The sequence below is a fragment of the Poromitra crassiceps genome (assembly GCF_964638095.1).
Source record: "Poromitra crassiceps genome assembly, chromosome: 13".
NCBI classification, from domain to species: Eukaryota; Metazoa; Chordata; class Actinopteri; order Beryciformes; family Melamphaidae; genus Poromitra; species Poromitra crassiceps.
The window spans coordinates 37,902,681-37,915,401 of record NC_139644.1 but is presented as its reverse complement, the minus strand read 5'-3'; the positions used below and the strand labels follow the sequence as shown (position 1 = coordinate 37,915,401).

General features: G+C 46.6%; 1 pseudogene across 1 annotated transcript; it reads right to left on the bottom strand.

Moving 5' to 3' along the window:
- Positions 1-1,784: 1,784 nt before the first annotated feature.
- LOC310788540 (disintegrin and metalloproteinase domain-containing protein 10 pseudogene) lies at positions 1,785-4,157 on the bottom strand (annotated as a pseudogene). The gene has a single exon. The product of its transcript is annotated as a disintegrin and metalloproteinase domain-containing protein 10 pseudogene (transcript).
- Positions 4,158-12,721: the final 8,564 nt, after the last annotated feature.

Genomic DNA, 12,721 nt, shown 5'->3' with positions numbered 1-12,721 from the left:
CAGGGCCGTAGCCAGGGGGGGGGGAAAGTGGACGATTCCAAGGGCCCTTGACTGACAGGGGCCGACAGAGGGGCTCCTAGCCTGGGTAGTGGATGGGTGGTGGTAGGGGGACTTGCCTGGGTCTCTGGTGGCCGACAGAGGGGCTCTTAGCCTGGGTAGTGGATGGGTGGTGGTAGGGGGACTTGCCTGGGTCTCTGGTGGCCGACAGAGGGGCTCTTAGCCTGGGTAGTGGATGTGTGGTGATAGGGGGCTGGCCTGGGTGTCTGGTGGCCGACAGAGGGGCTCTTAGCCTGGGTAGTGGATGGGTGGTGGTCAAATGGGTGGTGGTGCATGGCCGTTCTTAGTTGGTGGAGCGATTTGTCTGGTTAATTCCGATAACGAACGAGACTCCGGCATGCTAACTAGTTACGCGGCCCCGTGCGGTCGGCGTCCAGACGCAAACCCCAGGTCCATATATTTGTTGTAACATCAACTCATAGGTCCCGTAGACATGGTACCTACAGGCAGGGCCATAGCCAGGAAGGGGGAAAGTGTGGACGATTCCAAGGGCCCTTGACTGACAGGGGCCCCAAATGGCCAAAATTTCCCGATGTGATATCCTTTCATGGGGCCCCAAATCCCTGGCTACGGCCCTGCCTACAGGTGTAGTAAACCTTGCCAGTCATCTCTTAAGAAAACTGAAACCATTTCAGCCCATGCTCTCTCTCAATCCCTCCACTTTGTAGCCGTCACAGAGACCTGGATCATACTCGAAAACACTGCTACTCCAGCAGCACTCTTTGCTGCTTACTCTTTTTCTCATGCCCCCAGAGCCTCAGGCACAGGCACAGGACTCCTCATCTTTCCCAAATGGACCTACACGGTCACTCCTCTCTCTCATCTCTCGATTTCCTCTTTTGAGTTCCATGCAATTGCCGTATCCCTACCTATCAAGCTCAAAAATAATCTAATCTACCGCCTGCCTGGTCAGCTTGGTGACTTCCTCGATGAGATGGACACCCTCCTCTCCGTCTTTCCTGATGGCACTCCTCATTCTTCTGGGTGACGTCAACTTCCAGCCAGTGACCTTGCAATCTCTGCTCTTCCTCAACTTCTTCTCATCCTTAGACCTCTGCCTCTCTCAATCTCCTCCAACTCACAATGCAGGGAACATGCTCGAGCTGGTCTTCATCAGATCCAGTTGTACCTCCAACCTCGCTGTTATTCCTCTCCCTGTATCCGACCATCACTTTATAACCTTCTCCCTCCCCACCTCCCACCAATCATCCTCTCACTCTATCACCACCCGACGCAACCTAAAAACTCACCTACCTCTCTCCTCTGCTGTCTTCTCCTTGCTTCCGTCAGCCGAGCAGTTCTCTCTCCTGTCCACTGAGGAGGCTTCCACTACTCTTCTATCCTCTCTATCTTCTTCTCTTGATTCTATCTGCCCACTCAGCACTAAACCTGCTCGATGCTCTCCCCCTGCTCCTTGGTTGTCTGAATCTCTGCGAACTCATCGAACAGAGTTTCAGGCCGCTGAGGGAAAATGGAGAAAATCACATCACCCTGAAGATCTCTCTGCCTACCACCTTATCCTCTCCAACTTCACCTCTGCTGTCTCAACAGCAAAATACTTCCTCCTTCATCTCTGAATCCAATCCTCTGCCTCAAATCCCAGTAAACTGTTTTCCACCTTCTCCTCCCTCCTCAACACTGTGCATAGTTGAGGAGGGAGAGAGACACTGATGGTCTGAATGAAGGCTTGTAAAGCCTACGGATTACAGCGGCCCCAGGTACACTCATCAGCACCCACACACTGCTGGGAGGTGGTGGCTGCGTCTGGGGTTGCCGCTGGCCGGTGTGGGCTGCCTGGCCAACCGTGCTGGTGGGAGTGGTGGTGGTGGTGGTGGTGGAACTCGTGCGGGCTGCCTGGCCAACCGTGCTGGTGGGAGTGGTGGTGGTGGAACTCGTGCTACACCTGGGAGCCGGTCCTGCTGGGAGTTAGCATGCTGCTGGACTCGCGGCCGCCTGCGTGGAAGTGGTTTGCCTGGGCGCAGTCTGGGGTTACTAGTGGGAATGTACACAGTACAGATCTTAAGGAAAACAGCCGTGAGCAGGATGAGGCTGATACCCATCAACAGCGCTGCCCACCAGTAATCCTCAAGCCACTCTACAATGTACTCATAGGACTTAGGGTCAAAGATGAACTTCCCTATGCTGGCAAGTGGTCCATCTGCGTCTATTGGACGGCACTTTTCGAATAGATCACAGTAACCATCAAAGTCGTTGCAAGGCGAGCCGGTTAGCAGTTTGATAGGTTTGTTGAGGTGGTTATACTCATCCAAGTCAGATCCTGTGCTGTGGCACGTGGTGTTCGTCTTGTCCAAGCAGCACACATTACAAAGCTGAGTAGCATTGCCTTTAACGTCTTGTTTGTCACAGGAGCATGACTCGAGCCCGTGCGTTTTACAGATGGAGCCGTCGCATTCCCCTTTGTCGCAGACTTCGGTGTTGTTATTGCAGGGGGTAAGGTCAGCCTTGTGCTTAGAGCGGGGGCACACTGCGGCTTTTCCATCACAATCGGCCTGTTCAGCACAGTCTGAGGCGTCTCTGCACACCTTATTACTAGGTGTGAACTTGCATTTCGCATCACAACAAGGGCCCTGGTCAGGACTGCAACTGGCTCCTGCCATCAGTTTGCATCTTTTGTCAATATCTTTGTAGTCGGCATCATAGCAGCAATCATCCTCCTTGCACTCATGCTTGTGACCACAGTCACAATCCTCACCCTCATCCTTTATGTGGTTACCACAGATGGGAAGGCCATGCTCAACAAAACACCCTCCATCGCGCATCCTCTTCTCCAGAACCTTGTTCATCTGGGAGATGCTAAAGTCTGACCACCTTTTGTTGTTGGCTTTGTCTCCTGACGTAGCTTTGGGATACATGATGTAATTGCCGTCCTTTCGGGGTATGCCCGTGATTTTGTCGTGGTTGGCTCCAAAGTTGTGTCCCACTTCATGTGCAAAAACGAGGTGGGAGATTTTTGGAGGAATGTGGGCGCCGTAGTTCTTTACAGTGACGATACCAGTGTTCAGAGACATCGTTTTTCCACCTTGGAACAGACGGTGTTTCTGACAGATGCTGCCCACCCACGCCAAACCCAGTACCCCTTGATCAAAGTCTCTGTTGGTGAAGACGTAGGCCAAGCAGTAGTCATTGTGGTTCTGCTCCGAGTTCAGGTCCAGGAACCTCTCCACCCCGATGTGGCGAGAGGCGAACTTGTTGCCGGTTTGGTTTCCTCTCTTGTAGATTGTGATCCTTTTCACCTTGAAATGTGGGTAACTGTGGACACCCGTACCCATGCTCGTGAAGCGTTGTTTCCCATTAAAGGTATCGTTATAGAGAAGATTAATAGCCTTGACATGATTGGAGATCTGTGCCATAACAGCCTCTCTGGTCTTGTAGTAATCGTAGAAGGACTGGTCAGTCTGAACGAAAAGCAGGCAGGTGTTTTTGTCTTCTTTATTGTCGCTCCTCTTCTTCCTAGAAGCGGTGTCCTCCTCAGGATGGAGCTGCGTGGGTGGCTCGTCCATGGCGGAGGATTGGAACTTCTTCATCCTTTCAAACACTGAGTCGTTAGCACAGCCTCCCTCTGAGCCGTACTTGTGTGGGTAGTTAATGTCGTCTTCGTGGTAGATGACAGAGTGGAAGGGCACGTCTTTGTCCTTCAGGTATCTCTCAACAGGCTCCACGTAGTAGGTGCCATTGTGCGTTTGGATTAAGCCCTCAAACTTGCCGTCCACTACAGAGCCGTGGGTAAGGGTGCCCGTCTCACCATACACTTCTCCTGTGTAGATATGGGAAGTATCAAAAGCAACCTCTTGTCCTGAAACGTCCACCTTCAAATCTTGGGCAAATGAGCTGTTGTCCCTCCTCATTTGTAAATGAAAATGCCTTCCATGGGTGTGGAAATGTAAATGAAGGAGCGTGTCTTTGTGGGAGAGTGCCCTCTTGACTCTCTGGTGTTTGCTGTGCATAAGCTTTGTGTTGTAGGAGAGACCTTCATAGTGGCGAATATACTTGATATGGGGATTCCTATAGTCGCCTTGGGTGTGGTTTAGAAAGTACACAAAGAGGAATACTTTAAGGAGAAACATAATTGACAAATCCATTGTTGCATTATCGCATTATTATTATTGTATTTATTGTCGCCGATGGTCACACCGATGACATCACTGATGAGATCCTCACCGATGACATCACAATGTCGCCAAAAGTCACACTGATGATATAATCACCGACGACATCACAATGATCACTGATCAATTAATACAGTGAAGTCACAAATCACGCTTGAACAGTGACATCACATGCTCAATTCTAGTATATAAGAGGGATCAGTGTTATTCAACGAATGGCAGCTTATAATGGGACCCTATGGAGCTAGCCTTGAGTGTCTCATGCTAGCAGGCTGTGCTTTATTACTACTACATTCACTTAATTTTTAAAACTGCGACAGTTCACACAACTTTAACACGACATACATATATCATATACATCAGACCCTTGATCTACTTCTGCTCTCACTTAGAATGTCAAAATATAAGCGATATGGTGTATAGTTTTTGAGATATTAACGTTTGTTTGGCACAACTCATACTAGCTAACTGCTGCGGTTCCGGGTGGCATATCCGGGTGTCCGACGGTGTCGTGATGTCACACTGATCCCTCGTATAGAATTGCGATCAGTGATGTCATAAAGGTAGCTGACTAAATGCTCAAGTGACATCACTGATGACATCACAATTGCTTGAGTGAAATCACTCAGAATGCTTCTTCCCCCACTGAGGGCCTGCTGACTGACTCACAACCCTGAGGAAAAATGACATCATCATTGGCCGCAGCCAGCTAGCTGCCTGGCAATATTTTTGTCACGCAGCCAGATGACGGATGACGCCATCAGTAACACACATAGAGTACCGCAGGAATATATATATTTATATATATGCATACATATATCATATACATCAGACCCTTGATCTACTTCTGCTCTCACTTAGAATGTCAAAATATAAGCAATATGGTGTATAGTTTTTGAGATATTAACATTTGTTTGGCACAACTCATACTAGCTAACTGCTGCGGTTCCGGGTGGCATATCCGGGTGTCCGACAGTGTCGTGATGTCACACTGATCCCTCGTATAGAATTGCGATCAGTGATGTCATAAAGGTAGCTAGACTAAATGCTCAAGTGACATCACTGATGACATCACATTTGCTTGAGTGAAATCACTCAGAATGCTTCTTCCCCCACTGAGGGGCTGCTGACTGACTCACAACCCTGAGGAAAAATGACATCATCATTGGCCGGCAGCCAGCTAGCTGCCTGGCAATATTTTTGTCACGCAGCCAGATGACGGATAACGCCATCAGTAACACACATAGAGTACCGCAGGAATATATTTAAGCAATATAGCATGAGAGCCAGTGTGTTGTGGCAAATTTGTCTCAAATCAAGCAATCTGATTGGTTCACAGCCATCGTATAAATCCCGTAACCCACTCCAATAACCCATGGCCAAGCAACTCATAACCCATGGCCACGCAACTCTCTTACTAAAAGGCTTTGGTTACCTCAAATGACAATGTAGAAAAAGAAAAGAAAAATGGCGGAGACAGCTGTCAGATCCTTGTGAATCGATCTTCGCTTATACCTTTACTAATACTTCGCAGAAAATTATGTTTTGTACAAGAATAGACGCGGGCTAATGTCTTCTTTGCAAAAAAAAGGCTGTTAACCCCGCATTTAACCCTGTAACGTTAGTTGGTGTCGGGCTTTGCAGAAAGCTCTCAGCTTCTCAGCAAGCGCTGAGAATGCAGCGCTGCACTTGAGCTGCGTGTCGGGCTTTGCAGAAAGCTCTCAGCTTCTCAGCAAGCGCCAGGATTGGCCAATGTCAACTTCAGTCTCCAGAACGATCCAATCAAATCACCCGCACGTTCTTATGGTCCCGCCTTACAGTAGTGTTTCAACTGACTCTACCAGAATGCCATGCCAGTCGCATATATCCCGCTGACAGCTGTTATTCCACGAGGCCGCAGGCCGAGTGGGATAACTATGCCACAACACACGCAGCTCGAGTGCTATATTGCTTTTATAAAACGGTTTCCAAGTATGATAATATAATAATAATAATAATACTATAAGTCCGACTGGCATGGCATTCTGATAGTCAGTTGAAACACTACTGTAAGGCGGGACCTCTAGCAAGAAGATAGACGTGCGGGTGATTTGATTGGATCGTTCTGGAGACTGAAGTTGACATTGGCCAATCCTGGCGCTTGCTGAGAAGCTGAGAGCTTTCTGCAAAGCCCGACACGCAGCTCGAGCGCAGCGCTGCATTCTCAGCGCTTGCTGAGAAGCTGAGAGCTTTCTGCAAAGCCCGACACCAACTAACATTACGGCGTTAAATGCGGGGTTAAATGCGGGGTTAACAGCCTTTTTTTTGCAAAGAAGACATTAGCCCGCGTCTATTCTTGTACAAAACATAATTTTCTGCGAAGTATTAGTAAAGTTATAAGCGAAGATCGATTCACAAGGATCTGACAGCTGTCTCCGCCATTTTGTTTTTTCTACATTGTCATTTGAGGTAACCAAAGCCTTTTAGTAAGAGAGTTGCGTGGCCATGGGTTATGAGTTGCGTGGCCATGGGTTATGAGAGTGGGTTACGGTATTTATACGATGGCTGTGAACCAATCAGATTGCTTGATTTGAGAGAGCCCTTTTATAAATATTTATATATATGCATACATATATCATATACATCAGACCCTTGATCTACTTCTGCTCTCACTTAGAATGTCAAAAATATAAGCGATATGGTGTATAGTTTTTGAGATATTAACGTTTGTTTGGCACAACTCATACTAGCGAACTGCTGCGGTTCCGGGTGGCATATCCGGGTGTCCGACGGTGTCGTGATGTCACACTGATCCCTCGTATAGAATTGCGATCAGTGATGTCATAATATATATATATATATAATATATATATAGAGAGAGTACCACAGGAATATATATATATATATATATATAAGTACCGCAGGAATATATATATATGGTGGTCTCGACCTAGTTTCAAGATGAAGACCAGACACGCTGCCTCGAATCATATGTAATCCTAGTGTGATGTCCGTGTGACGCACTTGCCTATATGACGCCGATAATGCCATGCTCAGCGTGTCATCGTCCTCTTTCCCTGATCTTCTGGTCGCTGTACCTGAGCTGATCGCATCCCATTCTCTAAAAGCTGTGTTTCGCATATATATATATATGCGATATATATATATATATATATATATATTTCCTGCGGTACTCATATAAGGTGGTCTCGACCTAGTTTCAAGATGAAGACCAGACACGCTGCTTCACATCATACTGTATGTAATCCTAGTGTGACGACAAGTGTAATCCTAGTGTCATGTCCGTGTGACGCACTTGCCAATATGAGCTGATCTCATCCCGTTCTCTGAAGCTGTGTTTCGCTCATTTTTCAAGTCTCATCCATCCGCTGCCCTGTTCTGTTGCGGCCATCAAGCCATTCAGTCTCCCAGCGTCCTCTGTTCTGATCCTGCTAATCAAGCCATCGTAATCGCGGGTCCTGCTTGATCATCGTTCTCAGCATGTCCACGTTCGAGGCAGGCGCAGTTCCACGACGAGGTCGGGGAATTCGGCTCTATATGATTAAATGCTATTCCAGCCGGGGACGGCATGCAGCATGCTTCCCATCGTCAGCCCCCGAGCGCAGGGGATGCCCGCGGAGCGCGTTTCGGACTCAGTCGAGCGGCAGGCCCGAGCGCAACGGCTCAGGCCGCATCTAGGCCGGTGATAGGCACGAGGGGACGGATGAATGGCCCAGAGGCAGGAGGCGCGTCACTGCGAAGGCCCGATGGAGGACCAGTCACCCGTGGACGTGATAGGACCCGCGAGGAAAGTATCAGTATTTCAGTATTAAAATATAGCGCCAGCAGTAGTAATGCCCCCGAAGTAAGCCAGTGCTAAAGTTATAGCGCCAGCATTAGTAATGCTCCAAAGTAAGCCAGGTGCAGCAGTAGTAAGGCTGCGCAGTAAGCCAGGTGCAGCAGTAGTAAGGCTGCGCAGTAAGCCAGGTGCAGCAGTAGTAAGGCTGCGCAGTAAGCCGGTCGAACATGCGTTCCTCTTCCAGAGTCATGCAGCAGTAGTAATGCTCAGAATTAAGCCAGGTGCAGCAGTAGTAATGCTCTGCAGTAAGCCGGTCGAACAAGCGTTCCCCTTCCAGTGCCGCGTGCGCGTAAGTCACTGGAGCCGGTCTAGGTTGTGGTGAGTCCAAAAACGTTAAAGCGCGCCGCAGCAAACCGGCGCGGCTCCATCCAGCGCCCGCTGTATCGCTGAGGCCAAGCCGGTCAGCGGTTTTCGTAAGTCACCGTAGAGACTGAGCGCGCCGACGTAAGCCGCTTGGCGAACAAGTGCTTGTTCTATCCAGTGCCTGCTGTATCGCTGAGGCCAAGCCGGTCGGTAGTTTTCGTAAGTCGCTAAAAGCCCGGAAGCCCGGAGTTGTCTCTAAAATCTTAAGTCGCTGAAGTAATTAGCGGTGAAAAAGTGCCAGCGGTAGTAATGATTCCAATAGGCAAATGCCGTGGTGACTCCAAAACACTAATTCAGATCCCAGTGGAAAATGCTAAATCAGCTCGCCGAAGTATGCCGGATTGTACGCCCGCTGTAGCGCTGCCGCCACGCCCGGTCGGTGGTTTTCGTAAGTCGCTGTGGCAAAGCCAACCGGTCGGCGACAAGCATCGCATTCCGCCCAGCGCCCGCTGTATCGCTGCGGCAAGCAGACCGGTTGGTGTTTTTTTTTCTTTTTTTTCTTTCTTAATGCTAAGTCAGCGTGCCGAATTATGCCGGATTGGTCGATCACCCAGCGCCCGCTGTAGCGCTGCGGCCACGCCCGGTCGGTGGTGGTCTTCGTAAGTCGCTGCGAAGTATGCTTAATGCTAAGTCAGCGCGCCAAATTATGCCGGATTGGTCGATCACCCAGCGCCCGCTGTATCGCTGCGGCCAAGCCCGGTCGGTGATTTTCGTAAGCCGCTGTGGGGGTTTTCCTTAATGCTAAATCAGCGCGCTGAAGCATAACGTTAGCTGTGCCTGTGAACAGCAGCCAATCTGCTCCCACAATTGAGCCCCTCCGTCTCCGCTGCGATAGCCCCTCCACATGATTAGTTGCCAGAAAAGCAGCACCCGACACCAGCGTCTTTCTGAAAAGTTACATTATTCTCAGCTGGAAGCGCTGGGAGCCCGCGTCAAAAACGGCGGAGCGCTGTGAAAAAGCTGGGTGTAGCGCACTTTTCAGTGCCGAGCAAACGCAGCAGAGAGCCACCAGAGACACTCCCACGGAGGAGGGGTTTGCAGTTGAGGGGGGTGGGGCACGCAGGGCAGCATACAACACCGACCCAGACAGCAGGCTCGATGGACAGATTGGCAAACACAAGCTAGAATATCTGATGCCCACCAGCAGTAAATCAAGACCAGCAAGAAGGTGTAGGGTCTGCGCACGCAGGGGCCAGCGCTGCTGGTTGCAGCTAAAAAATATTATTTTGCTATCAAAATTCCTTTGTTTTCGCTGTTTTATTGAAGGAAATTATTTTTGAGGTGTCACTACATCAGAAAATATTAGCTTCAGTTCAGAGTCAGTGATGTGCTTGAAATGCTTCATTTCACAAAAGGCTCATTATCTCAGCTTCTAGTTTGAAACGTCTGTTTTTGGTGAAAACAACCTATATTCTACTGCTGATAACTAAAGAACGGAAAATGATATCAATAAACTTTTTTTTGCTGATGATACAAGAGAGTCTCATCGTTCTTTGGGCGTGTTCGGTGTTTACATAGTAATATCACACAATATTCTGTGGGTCTTGAGAAATCACTGAAAACGCTCTGAAAGGGCTGGCATGGGAGCATCCGTTTTCCAGAAGTGGCTGGCAGCCAATGAGTTAAAGTCCTCCACCTTCTCCAGTGGATCCCCGACAGAGTAGTGATGGGATTATCATCTCTGCTGTTTTTAGTTATGTACTGTGTTTTCTTTGCGTTTATCCCAAGACCAACTACAGCACACTCTCTCTCCACTCGGTTCAAGAGTTCCTGGGCTTCTTTGATTTCATTTGTTATTAACGTGATATCATCTGCGAAATCAAGATGGGTTAGTACTTGGGCATGCAGACGTCTAGCGTGGCTTGATGGTAAATCCAAGTTCATTCCCCTTGTCTCCAATGGCCTTCCTTAGTGCATAGTCCAGCACTATTATAAACAGATATGGTGCCAGTGTGTCTCCCTGTAGCACCCCTGTCTTAATTTGGAATTCTTCTGTTAATCCGTCCGGAGTTTGTACTCTTGCTCTGGTATTCATGTACATGTCCGATATCACCTGGACTATTCGGGTAGGAATTCCATAGGCAGTCAGGATTTTAATCATTTTCTGCCTGTTTATTGTGTCGAAGGCCTTTTTGAAGTCAACAAACACCATGACAGAGGGCAAGTTGTTCTTCCTGACCTCCTCAATGATTCTGCAGAGGGCAAGAACTTGGGCAGTTGTAGTTCTTTTGATTCATTCAGTTCATTTTGATTATATCTCATGAAAGGTTCAAGCGCAGGGTGTATTCTGTTTAGGATTAGTCTGTTATATAGTTTCGCAATGACTGGGTATATATATTCCTGCGGTACTCTATATATATATATATATATTCCTGCGGTACTATATATATATATATATATATATATATATATATATATATATATATACACGGTATATATAATATATTCCAGCAGTACTATATATATATATATATATATATATATATATATATATTCCTGCGGTACTCTATATATATATATATTCCAGCGGTACTATATATATATATATACATATATATATATATATATATATATAATATATATATATATATATATATATATATATATATATATATATATATATATATATATATATATTCCTGCAGTACTCTATATATATATATATTCCAGCGGTACTATATATCTATATATATATATATATATATATATAGAGTACCGCAGGAATATATATATATATATATATATATATATATATATATATATATATATATATATATATATATACAGTATATATATATATATATATAGTACAGCAGGAATGACTTGTTGTCATTGTTGAGTGGTGGTCAGTGGTGACGGATGTTGTCACCGTTCTAGCACGGGATGATCATGGGATGTTATAAGTGATGCAATCATTGAGTGGGCCAGTGGTGACTGATGTTGTCTTCTTCTTCTAATGGCTTTCCGGCAGACTGGATGCCTTACGGCACGGCACATTGCAGCCTCTCACACAGTTGGATGGTCTCACTCTAGACCTGGTTATTCGTCTTTCAATCTTCCGGTGTCTCTCACACCTCAATCTTGGCTGTTGCGCCTCGTCTCATGTCCGTCCGCTCCCCATCACCTTCGTCAAGAGGTCCTCCATTAATAGCGCGTGTTAATTGGCCAGGTCATTATTGTAAAAGAGAATGTGTTCTCAATAATCTACCTGGTAAAATAAAGGAAATGATGAATAGAGATTTCAGCCCAGGGGCGGAAGCCATCATCTGGCTCCCTCCTTCCCATTGATGTTGTCATAGAGATTGTGACATCATCAGTTATGTCATATACTACTATGTCATCAGTGATGTCACTTCAGCAATTGTGATGTCATCAGTGATTTATGAGAGACATTAGGGAGTTTAAAAGGAGTGACGTTTTAAGGACGGTGACGGGGTTCCAACCGGGTTGCCGTAGTCCCGGAAGCACATATCACTAAGCTGCTGCGCGACACCAAAACACTACAGCTACTCGACACAAGCTCATTGAAACCGTTGGTGCTCTGAACATTTAGGCTACAATGTCTCTCTGAAAGTGGCCCGAGAGCATTTGGTATATTTACTGAAAAAAATATTTTAATATGTGGAACTACTGAGGGTGATGATCAAGGTCATCTTTAGCCAATATGTTTGTACTGTTATAAATTAGGGCTGTATTGGCCTTCCTGTTTTTGTTATTATCATTATTGTCATTTTTAATGACTTCAGTTTACCTCTGCTCTCATCTCCCCTCACCCCTTCCCTCTTCTTATCACTTCCATATTCTTCACCAGGCTTGCACACTGATGGAGAACCATCCCCCCATTCTATTCATTAGTTGAACAGAATATAGGTGTGTAAGCCCTGATGAGCCTGACCCTGATGAAGACCTACACTGTAGGTCGCAACGTGTTGGTCTTCATTTTAAACGTTTTTCTTTGCCATGTAAAATAAAGGCATTTTAATTATTCCAACCTACAGTGTGCCTTGGATTGTTTTTTAAGGCAACTTGCAGTTTTTACATTTGACCAAGATATCACTCATGCAGAGTCCTTCACAAGATGGAATGAGCACAGTACACCTGAAATATCCAAAGAGCACCTGTAAGTGATCACCACAGAGACCCAGCAGCGCTTCCACTCTATTGTCTGCAGCAATCAATTGTTTGATAAATTGTTCTGAATTTCTCTCTCTCCAAGGTATCAAAGAAATACATTTGTATTTGATTTTATCGTTCATTTTCCCAAAAGGAACAGACTATGTGGGAACGCAGTAAGACCTCTGCTCTGTAAAATGAAATTATAAATTAGTTTATTTAT